Source organism: Oncorhynchus masou, chromosome 27 (genome assembly GCF_036934945.1).
Source record: "Oncorhynchus masou masou isolate Uvic2021 chromosome 27, UVic_Omas_1.1, whole genome shotgun sequence".
Classification (NCBI taxonomy): domain Eukaryota; kingdom Metazoa; phylum Chordata; class Actinopteri; order Salmoniformes; family Salmonidae; genus Oncorhynchus; species Oncorhynchus masou.
The window spans coordinates 22,852,180-22,865,106 of NC_088238.1; the positions used below are offsets into that span (position 1 = coordinate 22,852,180).

General features: G+C 46.1%; 1 protein-coding gene across 3 annotated transcripts in view; it reads right to left on the bottom strand.

The window, feature by feature from the left end:
• Positions 1-12,927, bottom strand: part of LOC135515810 (synaptotagmin-1-like) — a 236,401-nt gene that overhangs the window by 116,765 nt on the left and 106,709 nt on the right. For all 3 annotated transcript variants that reach the window (XM_064939554.1, XM_064939552.1, XM_064939553.1), the window contains exon 3: positions 4,839-4,930. The gene's annotated coding sequence lies outside the window, so the exon portion shown is untranslated. The remainder of the gene's footprint in view (positions 1-4,838; positions 4,931-12,927) is intronic.

The window sequence follows — 12,927 nt, forward strand, 5'->3', positions numbered from 1 at the left end:
TTGGTTATTACTGCATTGTCGGAACTAGAAGCACAAGCATTTCGCTACACTCACATTATCATCTGCTAACCATGTGTATGTGACAAATAATATTTGATTTGATTTGATTTGAAAAGCTCAAGGGGTCTGAATACTTTCCGAAGGCACTGTATATTACAGTATTGTATGCCATCAGGCTGGGACTACAGACAGAGTCAGGGTATAGGAGTTAGTACTGCCTGTGTCAGACAGTCAGAGAGCCCCAGGCAGGGCTTGTCTGTGTAGAGGACTGGGATAGGGGATTAGGGAGGATGTGGAGAGCAGTCATTACCCTAGCCTGTGGAGGGTCTGATAATTAAATTACCTCAGCAGGCATGCCGCTGCTTTCCCATCTATCTACTATACATAGACCAGGGCTTTCAAGGTCACTCTGCTCATATCTGAAATGAGCTGAATGGCCACCATCCTGACTCAAGATCCTGAATGACACAGTTGACTTGAAACTTTATCCACGGCATGAACAACACATTGATACCAATGGATGGTTGGTCTTGAAGGTGGAGTGCAACTTAAGTCAGGACTTGTTTCGGCCTTTGCAGTTCACATTGACACTGACACATACATTCAAACGTCTGACTGTCTCAGACCTCTGCTTCTCTCACTCTCTTATTTAAAAATCCTGAACATCAGCTCTCTTGTTTCCAACTACTCTCTGCCCTTCCCGATAGCATGTGGATTGACTCATTGCCATGCAGTGGCTGAGATCTGCAGGTGGTCCTCTGGTGGTGCTGTGGTTGGTGGAGTGAGCAGTGTGTGTGGTTGGAGTGGGGAGACTGACAGGAGATGGGCCCAGCGTGATGGTGATGGTGGTGAAGTGGCCCAATGTGGGAATACTGCAGCTGGCCACATCACAGGGTTCCCCCTGTGACCTGCTGGGAGAGAGATGGGGAGAGCACTTGGAGAGAGAGGGAGAGAGAATGGATGAGTGGAGGAACAGGGGAGAGAAAGCAGGGCAGAAAAGCTAGAGAAAGAGAGAGTTAGATAGAGGTGATGAGGAGAGTGAGCAAAAGAGTGAGGGAGAGAGAGAGAGAGAGAGAGAGAGAGAGAGAGAGAGAGAGAGAAAGTGGGGGTGCAGAAGAGGGAGATGTGGGTGTATGGTCGTGGTTGAACAGTAGCAGCTCCCACGTAGAGATTGAGGGTTTGTCACGATCTGCCACTGAGCACTCCCTCTTGCACACACACACACACACACACACACACACACACACACACACACACACACACACACACACACACACACACACACACACACACACACACACACACACACACACACACACACACACACACACACACACACACACACACACACAGAAAAACCAGAAAAAAATTAATTGACCCACACACTCTACATGACATTGAGACTTGTAAACAGCCACAATAGCCAATTTAAATAAAGGTCAGTCTAATCACTAACACTGATGAAATACATTTCTCCTCTTCTCAATTAATATCACTCACACATTAACATGAATCCACGCATGAGCAGCCACACACAGTGACAATGTACATTAACCTGCTCAACTGTAGTAAATGGAGCCAAATGTCACCCATGTTGAGGCAATTCCCAATGACCAATGTTACTTCATGCTTATGAGATTCCATTCTCCATGTTCCGGAGTTGACAGCATTGACAATAAGCTGTTTTTACCTCCACGACCATATACCAGCGCTACCATAAACTGATGTGCTTTTTAATCCAGCCCACACATTCCCAGGGATGACAGAGGCACCACAATCCTTAATTGCCCGTTACTCCATCACGATTAAGGTGAATAGACATCCCTTCCTAGAAGATGTGATCGTATTCACCAGTCAGTTTTCTGAGGATCATTAAGGCTTGTCGATGAAAGCAGCAGACGGAAAGTACACCCAACCAATGATCCTACTCCACTGCTGAGCGAGGGCAATGGATCAGCCGCGTGCCTGAACTGACCCTAGCAAAGTGGCACCGATAGATCTGCTGGGGAAAGACAGGGTGATGCACGTGCTGTTGAGGGTGATTTGCGGCGACACACGTGTGTAACGGGGTTGAGCTGGGCTCTGTCTTTGGAGAATTAGAACGTCAGCCCTGAGCAGCCAATGAAGCTTATCACGGGCGCAGGTGATTTCTCGGTGGGGAGTCATTCCCGAGAGAGACCATCTGCCCGCTACTTTCCATATCCCCACCGTAACTCGCAATTTCACCACCGTTACTCTCAATGTCACCATGGTAACTCAATGTCACCACCATTACGCTCAACGTCACCCCCATAACTCTGTGTCATCACTGTAACATTCAATGACACAACCATAACAGGAGCTCTCTAGTGATGATACTGCTTATGTTTGAACATGAATCACTTGAAAAGCAAATACTGTAACTGTTGTGCCCATTTTTCTCCTGTAATGCATATACTGTATGACATATCGCACACCTGTGAAGGTTTCTGAATGTATGCATATTGTCCCGTTACTTGGTGTTCTCTCATACCCTGTTCCTGACGGTAAAAGATTGGGCAGAGCTGAATGTGCGTGTCAAACACCTGTGTTTGGATGGGAGGCGGCCATGCTCCCGGTGTGTCTGAGACAGATGTTTCATGGGACTGTGGCGGCGGATGATTGATGCCTCGCAGTACGTCAGGTGGCAGAAATCCCAGACACCTCAGGGTTTTTGGCTTTGGCGTGTGATTTTCTTCCCCCTTATTTTTTCCTGTAATGGTTAGTGAAGGAGAGCGAATCTGGAGACAGACGGGGGGATTGGCAGAAGCCAGAGAAGCCAGTCGATCAACAGACATGTATCACAAAACAATGCCGTTCGGAACACACAGAGGACGACAACAGCTGGTTGCCAGATTCCCTCTAAAGCACCTGACTGGTGTGATGCTATCTCCTTGGCAGAATTAGACTGCCTCAAGGAGCAATAATTACAACAAGCGATCTTAATCTCCGCCGTGGGAAGGTGAGCAGGGGAGAGGGGGGACTCATTCAGTGAAGAAAATCCCTACAATCATGTCACGTGGCTGAAGGCAAGACACCCACCCCCGTCCAACTACCTCTTCTTATGGAAGTCACCTTGTAGATGCCCTTGACTAGACCCCATTGCCATTCCAGGGCTAAGTAACTTCTTCATTTAGCCTCGTCGTTGAGATAGCTAGACAGAGTAAAAGAGCGAGCTTCATGCTCTGTTTGTCACACCCCCCTTCGCAGCAGAGCTACTGAGACAAGTGAGTTAGACTGGAGAGAGAGAGAGGTGGGAACCCGGCCGGGACTCCTTTACTTTAGCCTCGTCTGCCCTAATCACAAACATTGAATTGCATTGTTTTAGCCAGGCAGATTGGGTCCCTGCTCAGAGGTTCATGAGGGGGAGGGAGGATAGGAGACAGACTCCCTGCCCACCTCTATCTTTTCCCCTCTCTCCCTCTTTCTCTTTCTCTCTATATCTCCATGGGCCGCACTCTGCCACTTTGGATATGTCATGGTTAATAAGGATGACAAATTGGGACTGCTCCCCGCGGTCTCCAGTCGGTGCGGTGGCTTCGGAGTCTGCCCTTATACGCCCAGAGGAGGCCACGCTCAGCACCGCTCACAAACAAAATGGAATTTAACAAGGCCGGAATCAGCCACATGCCTCAGCAAATGGCTACTCAACCCCGCCGCACCTGCCTCGCCAGCTGGATGTACATGTTGTTATAGTAGAGTGGTATTGTGTAGTGCGAGGGAGGAAATACGGTTTGTGAACAGAGACCAGGACAGAGTTCCCTATTGGTTTAACTTACACCAGGGTAAGACTCCATATGATCTGCCTGGCTTTATTTAACACTGGCTTAATCAGAATTCATTCATTCCTTCTCAAGCCATTTTGATAACCTTTTTGTGTGTGATGATAAAACTCCCATAAGCCTTCATCTTCATAGTTTTTTTCACTCTTCATTTGTTTTCCTGCTATTTATTCAAATACGACGTTGATCAACAGCATGTGGTGTCCTCATATTTGTGTTTGCCATTTAGGATGACCTTGGTCGCCATGGCGTGCCCTTGGCCACACACGCTCGGGTCTCCCCTAGCTTGAGACAGAGGATTGTCACGTATGTTGTTGGATCTGAAAATGTTGCTCTGGCTGTCACAGCACGACATTCAAACGTGTGCAGTAGTGTGATGAATATAAACAACATGACATCAAGAGAACCCTTGAACCCCCCCACCCCCTACTTAAATCCAAGATAAGGACTGCAGTGGTTACCATTGGATTCCCACACGATAACATGACTCATCTTCCTAGTTGAAGCTCAACGGAGCTCTTTACATTACAGCCTAATGTATATGGTGCGTTTGTGCCTTTCCTGCTCTAATAGATCAAATCAATACTTTATTACTCCTTCAGACCATGAATGAGCGATGGTGGCCAGAGACTGTAGTATCACATATCTTACTCTACAGTACTAATGAGGCTTTCAGTGCTGCGTACCACTGTTTGATGTGTCTTCTCTATTAGAAGTGTGTCTTGGTGGCATCTATGAGTTGTTTAATGCATGTATACACAAAATGTGCGGAATAATACATACTAATTCGCATTAGTCATTGTACATTGTGAGACAAATCTCTGTGGAATTCTTCTTTTCGGGATTGCCCCCCTGTGGTCATTGGCATTTAAGGATAAGGAACCAGAGGACGGAGGTTATTTGCCCATAGGGGTTGGAGATCCTTGGGGTCTGAGACAGTGAATAGCCAGAGTGGCTCTGTGGACCTGTGGCATTTCCACTGAGACAGGATGTCTGTTTTGTTTGCCTGTCTTTGAGTACGAGGGAACAGAGACTAACCTTTAACTCAACGGTGCCTGCTGCCAGGGACTCTTCCAATGCTGCTTCTTCTTCTTGACACAGGAGTTGCACGCAGTCGAGATAGTTCAAAGCTGAGGAAGAGACAGACTGAGCATGTTCATTTGGAACAACAAAAAGTATGCAAAGTTCATAGAACTGAATTGAGACTAGTTACTGCAGGTCGGTTCCTGTTTTCAAGAGATATTTTAAACAAGCCCAGTCAGATACTTTGCTATTCTGTGTATCGATTCGTGACATATTGTGTTCTTGAGAGCAGACATTTTCTTTTAAGAGTACTTTATAAAAGCCAGGCGCACACAAGACCAATAGCATTTCAATTCTTCCAGCCAATCAATGTGTACGGCAATGGGCTCAAATGGCGACATCCAGAACCAAGGCACGGTGAAGTGAACCAATGTCATTTCACCCAGTTGATTTTTCCATCAGCTCAGTTGTGTTTGTTTGTGTGTGTGCGTGTGTGTGTGTGCGTGTGTGCGTGTGTGTGTGTGTGTGTGTGTCTGTGTGGGGGGTGGCAGGGATTCATTATTGATGGAGAGCTTGCACAGCCGATTGGTCGTGTTCATTTAGAAGCCGGTGGAAGCAAGTCATGAGCTGGAGACCAGGGACGGGGACCAGCTGGGGATCTCCTCCCCACAGATGCTGCCTGCCACTACAGTGTGAAAGGCACTCCAGCATGGAGGAGGAGGCGGATGTGGAGAAGTAGGACCATCTCTAGTTAGGGTCACAGCAGGGGATTTTCAATATTACTTCATTGTAAATCATGTTTGAAACTAAACTAATGCGATCGGTTGACTGTATTGTGGTTTTAAAATGTATCCAAAAGCAATATCCAATAAACACCTGGATGGAGATTCACAGAATCACAGAATATATTACTTCAAAATGGATAAATAAAAAATGCAGATAAGATCTGTCCTTGCAGCATACGTCTCAAGGTTCTGCTGTGATGGAGAGCTATCTGCACCATCTTGACGGCATGGGGATTTGGAGATGGAGTTTGTGATTCCCTATTCATTCCCCCATTACTATTGAGGAGCTATTTGCCGGGCCTTTAAAAGCTATTTCCTCCGGCTGGCACTGGCAGGTACAGAAAGGCACAAAAATTCAGAGGCAATTTGTGTCTCGTTTCAGGAAACTAGGGGTATGTCGCGCATCACTACTTCACAGGACAGCCATTAGAATACATTTTAAAAGCCATTTTTTTAATCAAAATGCGCTTTTTGGCAGAAATGCTTTACAAACTTGTATGCCATCTGTACATTTGAATTAAATTGTTAAATTACAAACCTAGTTCGTTTAGGCACGGAAAAATAATCAGAGTATGAATTAGAAAATTCTGGAGTTTGATTGCAAATAAATATGCAGACGGAGATGAAAAGAGAACACACAGGAGGCTGTTGTATAAAACACCTGTCTCTGGATTACATCTTCAAACTAAGGGCAACCATGGCATCAATGACAGAGAAGCGTCCATCCAGCAATAAAATAGTCTAGCTCGTTACATTTGCAGATATTACACATTTCTAATTTTGTCACAAAGTCGTTTTCATTTCAAGTTAAAGCGTACTGTTAGCTATATATAAACAACTTGCTATCAAGAGATACCCTGAACCCCCCCCCCATCACCCCAACTTAACATTCAACAGAAGGGTAAGTTGCCATTGAATTCCCACACGATAACATTATTCATCTTCCTACTTGGTGCTCAATGGAGCTCTTCCTGTTATAGCCTTATATATTACCATAGATGTAGCCAGTGCCTTGAAATACCTTTTTCAGCCGTAAGCTCCTGCTATAGAACGAATCACGTGCTCTTGTTAACATACCCATGAATTCCATTTTCCTAACAATTGGTGCCACTCTGTCAACAACAGTTGATATTAACCCCCAGCACAGCCATCCTCAGTCAGGATGACATGCAGCACGCTAAGAACTTGGAAGGAGACAATGATATGGTGATGCTTGGTATAATACATGTGCATGAATGAAATCTCCACCACATTACTAACACAAACACGCACACATACACACACCTCATCACAAGTCATTCATCTCTTTAGGATGCGAGAGTGTGTACTTTTCCAATGTTATTTTTATTGTCACATACACCAGATAGGTGCAGTGTGTGTGTGTGTGTGTGTGTGTGTGTGTGTGTGTGTGTGTGTGTGTGTGTGTGTGTGTGTACTTGTTTGAATGTCTATGCTACAGTAAGTAACTAGTGGGATTGCTTTGAACCTTGCCACACACATTAGGTGTAGCACTGCCAAAGTTTCCAGCTGTTCTCCTGTGCATATTACTCAATGTACACACAGAGCACAGTAGGGTTGTGACAAGTAATCACAGAACAACGGTTTCGGGCAAATCAATGGGCTCGCTACCACTTCCGCTGCTCGGCTAGATGAGTGTGAAAATAAGTCATCGTAGGAACACAATGACATTGTCGTTATGATATCCAAACCGCCGCTTTCTTCGGAATGAGCGTTGGCTTTCGTGACTCCTACAATTGGTCAGCTACAGTGTCTGCAACAGCCAATCACCCTTTGTGGTGCTTCACATAAGTCTTCATTTTCCCGGCGTGGCGCCTGCTTTTCACCCGCCTCCCGTCATCTTTCCTTTCACCGTGTTATTCCTCCATCCTGCATTTCCACTTAGGGTATCCACCACTCTCCATCTCCCTCTCTCCCTCCACCTCTCTGCTTGCCGAACACGTGAGTCTGTCTTCCTCATATCAGATGCCTCCTTTTGAACTCATCTGTATTCTGACCAGGTAGACCTTTATCGCTTATTCGCTCTTAACGCTGGCCGATTTGATTGGGTCTCGGGCAGCAGCCGGGTGAATGATGTGATCCTTCTCGTTGCACAGTGATGAATATAAGGCCCCGTGTAGCCTTGGCCGGGTTCCTGAGAGCGATGGTCTGCGATCACAACCAAGCCCAACCCTCAGCTCAGTGCGATACCAAAGGGAGAGATTACATTTCCATCTCTTAGTATTCCGACGGGAGACAAAACATACATACAAGGTTTGTGTTCTGGTATATTTCCCTGGCTTGGGTTACAACATGAAGGAGACAAGTGGTGGAAACCATCTGTAGATGTGTGTACTGGTTAAGGACCAGTGCTGGGGGGGATGGGTGGATGGGTGACAGGAGATATGTTACCCCAGTAATCTACAGTGAGGGGTGAGCGGTAAAAACAAACATGACCTTGAGGACTTGGCCGTGCCAATCACCAGAGCCTTGCTCCCCTTGACAGGCACTGAGGCAGAAACCCAACGCCCCAGATATGTCAGCTGGTGTAATGACCTGACCATTGGCTCATATCATCCCATCGGTTCTGAAGGGGGATCCAACATGGAATACGATGGCAAAGCATCTCATGAGAAGTCATATTCGTTGGTCAAGACAATGAGATGTTTGTGAAAATGTCATTATGAGATGGAGAAAACAAGGAGGGTGTCACACCATGATCTTTTTCACCTGTCATTGCACTTGTCTCCACCCCCCTCCAGGTGTCAGCCATGTTCTCCATTATTCCCTGTGTACTTATACCAGTGTTTTCTGTCTGTTGCCAGTTTGGCTCGTTTGTTCAAGCCTACCAGCATTTTGTCTCAGCTTCTGGTTTCCCCTAGTCTCTCTTTTTCTCGTCCTCCTGGTTGTTGACCTTTGCCTGTCCTGACCCTGTACCCTCTCGCCTGACCACTGCCAGACGCTGAGCCTGCCTGCTGTTCTGTGCCTTTGCTCCACCTCTGGACTGCCGACCTCTGCCTGACCTGACCCTGAGCCTGCCTGCCATCCTGCACCTTGGCCTCTGCTCTGGATTATCGGCCCCTGCCAGCCTTGACCTGTCGTTTGCCTGCCCCTGTGGTTACAATAAACATTGTTGCACAGTCTGCACTTGGGTCTTACCTTGATTCCTGATAGAGGGAAGAACCAACATATTTTCGCACAGTTTTAATCATTTAGATTCTGAAAATAGCCAAGCCATTGTCTTTTACGAATATGAATCTAGCTTTTAGTATGTATTTTCATCATGCGTTGGGACCCCATAAAACGCCTCAACAAAACAGGCATGTAAACATAGTAGCCCATGTCCTCTTTCCCCTTAAAGAAGGACAGGATACTGGTGTTCTCTGCCTCAGAGTCTACACACTGAGATGATTGGTGTTGACAGAAAGCCTGGAGTGTAAGAAACATCCTTCTTGACAGCTAGAGAAGTCTCATCACTCAAACATGTTGGAGCACATTCTGTGAAACCAGGCAGTTCTGTGGAAAGCAGGAACGTCCAATCACTAGAACACTTGGGGAAATGGATTTCTATAGAGTGATACCTGTAGCGGGCTCTGTACTGTACTGTAGATCGGAGAAGGTACTTAAGTATTTACTGTATAATTACAGTTGAAGTTGGAAGTTTACATACACCTTAGCAAAATACATTTAAACTAAGTTTTTCACAATTCCTCACATGTAATCAGAGTAAAAATTCCCTGTCTTAAGTCAGTTAGGATCACCAATTGATTTTAAGAATGTGAAATGTCAGAATAATAGTAGAGAGAATGATTTATTTCAGGTTTAATTTCTTTCATCACATTCCCAGTGGGTCAGAAGTTTACATACACTCAATTAGTATTTGGTAGAATTGTTTAACTTGGGTCAAATGTTTTGGGTAGCCTTCCACAAGCTTCGCACAATAAGTGAATTTTGGCCCATTCTTCCTGACAGAGCTGGTGTAACTGAGTCAGGTTGAGCTGGTGTAACTGAGTCAGGCACCTCCAGGCCCATCCTCCAACCCCCTCTGTGGTCACTCTACGGTGGCAGGGAGCGCCGTGGAGATGATTAGCAACTGTTACCCAGCATGCCTCTAGGCTACACAGAAGGCGGTCCCTGTATGTCTGGAGCTCGACCAGGCTCATCATCTGCCCCCAGCAAGTCCACTCTACCACTGATAAGAGATGCACCTTCCCTGGTCGTCACTTTAAGACCAACTCTATTGTGATGCGCCGGTCTACGGCTGTATTCATATTGAGGACCTCTGACGTCCCACAGCTAATGCTATAAGGCAGTTGTTAAGTCGTCTGTTTTGGCGGGCTTTGTGTGCAACACCACAAGCATATTACCCTGGGTCTGTTAGTTGACAGAGAGGTAGGCATATAGGACATATAGTTAGCCAGCTAGGACAAAGATAGGAACAATCTCACCCCCTCATACCCTACATTTGCATTAAAAAATGGTGTAATTTAGCAGACTCTCTTATCCAGAGCGACTTACAGTTAGTGCATTCTTCTAATACTTTCTGCTGAAGCTCTGAAACCTGACATACGTTGAAGAACGAAGGCGGAATAACACTTTCTCCAGCATACTGATTTCCATCTGCTTTCTCTCATTTCAACCCTACACTCACTCATAAAGCCCGAGTACGTTGTCACTCCTCCATACTTGTCCTTGACTATTTCAGGAGAGGGAGACGAGACTGCCTGTCTGTCTGCCTTGCGGTGGCTGTTTGTAAGGGCTGTCAGCCACAAGCAATGTACGGTGCTGATTAATGTTATTTCGTTCCCCGCTTGTACTCTGTCTGATTGTAGACACGTGCTCCGGTGAAATATCAAGACGGGAATAAGAGTGCTACGAGGCTTAAGGAGATGCAGCGACGACGGAGGAACAGGTGACAAATGAAAGCCAGCGAGAAGGCTTTTGTTATTGTTTCGAGTCTTGTCTCTCCGAATAGTATTTTTTCATATTTTTTTTTTACAATTCTCTCAGTTCTCCCAGACTGACTCTTATTCCCACCAGCCTCCCTCTGCATGCCCACAAAGCTTGAACCATAAGTCTTGGGTGGAGACATGCCACCCCATGTTAACAGGCTATTTCTGTGGATTAGCTATCCCGTTGTGACACATTTGCAATCCACTTCTTCTGCTGGCTGTTGGCGGCTCGCGGTGAGAGTCATTACAGTACAAAGGCAATCCATTTAAATTGTAAATTCCCTGAACTCTGGCAGACATTTTTCTACACTTCAAAAAATGAACTGTTTAGATTTTTTGGCTCATGTCCTCCAGACATGTGCTGAGCAACATGTATTTTTCAGCCATGTTCCATGTCAAAGCACATGGAAACTATTTGAACAGCTGCCATCAATAGTGAATTCACAATATCTGAATATTTAAGACCTTGTATTCCTTTGTCCTTTACAATATTGTGGTCAGCACTCTACAATGCGGCCATTTGTGCTGAATACTATTATAGGTCCACTTGAGTGATTGTAAATATTTTAGTCGTCCTTGAGCCGCAGCGACACCACATACAGAAGCTCTTTATGTGTACACACAACCACAAACACAGCTCCAACGCTGTTCAGCCTCGTCTCCTTTAAAGAACAAGAAGGTAGCTAGCGATCACATCGTCCCTAAGGTAGACCCTTATCCCTGTGACAGTGAGTGTGACTGTGCTCCGTCCTCTATAGACACTGCCCTCTGAGCAAACAAGATTACTGTGATGAAGACGAGCTGCCGTGTTTAATCCCTGTCTCAAGGTACTTTGGGGGTGACTCACTCTCTCTGACAACAACAAAAACTTTGGAGACAGAGCGTTTAGTGGGGATGCAGCCCTCAGATACCCGCTGCAATCGCAACAATGTCCTGATCAAAAGATCTGCTGTGAGTGCAGTCGTTATCCCAAATACAAAGGCCTGTAGCTTTTCGAATTGGTCTGTGAAAATGGTTGATTGTAAGTGTTTTAATAAGATGAGAGTAGAGAGGTTAGTCATTTTCCATTGAGGGTGCTGAAATACACCTCCACATCTGAGTTAACAAAGCAAACAAAGACAAAAAACACAGTTTGAATTGCACTGGCTGGTGAAAGTTCCTCTTCTCTGCCTCCCCTCCAGCTTCCTTCTGTTGGTTCACAGAGTGACTGTCTGTCACATAGAGCTCCATCTCTAACCTGCCTGTGGACCATAGTAAGCAGAGAGCAAGGGGAGGGGAGGTGGGGATGGATGGGGTCCACCAGCTGGCAGTGGAGGGGAAATTGTTCCTGGGCAGCAGGACTGGCTGTTATTTCCTTATTCATCCTCCAGTGGTCCAAGCCAAGGCTCGATGGGAACACAGTCATTTAACAATACAGCCCTCCTGTTTCCCATGGTCTGGCAGTCACCTGCTCATACACCGTGGGATGGCTCGGTCCGGTGCACATTTTGTCATCGCAGGTCTCTAGGTCCAGCTTAATCAGCCCCGTCCAGAGATAGGGCCTGTTAGGGCACCGATGACCATGATGGAGGTTGACAGGTGTCGTGTCTGATATACGAGTGCCATAGGAGTGAGAGAGAGAGAGAGAGAGAGAGAGAGAGAGAGAGAGAGAGAGAGAGAGAGAGAGAGTGAGAGAGAGAGAGCAGTACGCCTGGCTGACAGAGGGCCATTTGAGCGTGGGCTCCTCCAAGGATGGCTGATTCCTATTTCTTCCTCTCCCCCCACTACTGTGGCCAATGCGCTCGGGGTTATCCAAGGTAAAGTGATTGTTATTCTCTCACAGGCCAGAGGCTTTCTTACAGTATCCAGGCTGCCCCCTGGGGCAGGAGAGCATGGTGGATCTCTAAGAGAGATGGATGCCACTGAGAGGGAGAGAGGGGGAAGACAAAGCAGGGAGAAAGAAGGGGGGAGAGAAAATTCCCTCAGTCGTGACTGCATTGCTTCACACAAAACTTCCTCGGCCTGTTCTAACATTAGTTGTGAAACACAACTTTGAAATGCCTGGGCTTGAAGTCTGAGACAGAGATGACCAACTCTCTCTCTCATAATCATGTCCCTTTATGGAAACTATGTCAATTATGTGCTATTATGAGTAAGGCTCCTTTAACAATTATTCTCCCCCAAGTTATCTTTGCTGGTCATTATCCATGGGTGTGGAGAGAAAATTTCACAGTAAATTCTGTAAATTCTGTATCCGTGTGACGGTACACTAGTGAAAGAACTCTGAGCGGGCATTAACCGTAATGTTATTCAACGATAACACCTAATGCCTAATGTGTCAAATGCTTTCCACGTTCAATTTGTTGGAGATCACATTGGACTACCGGTGGA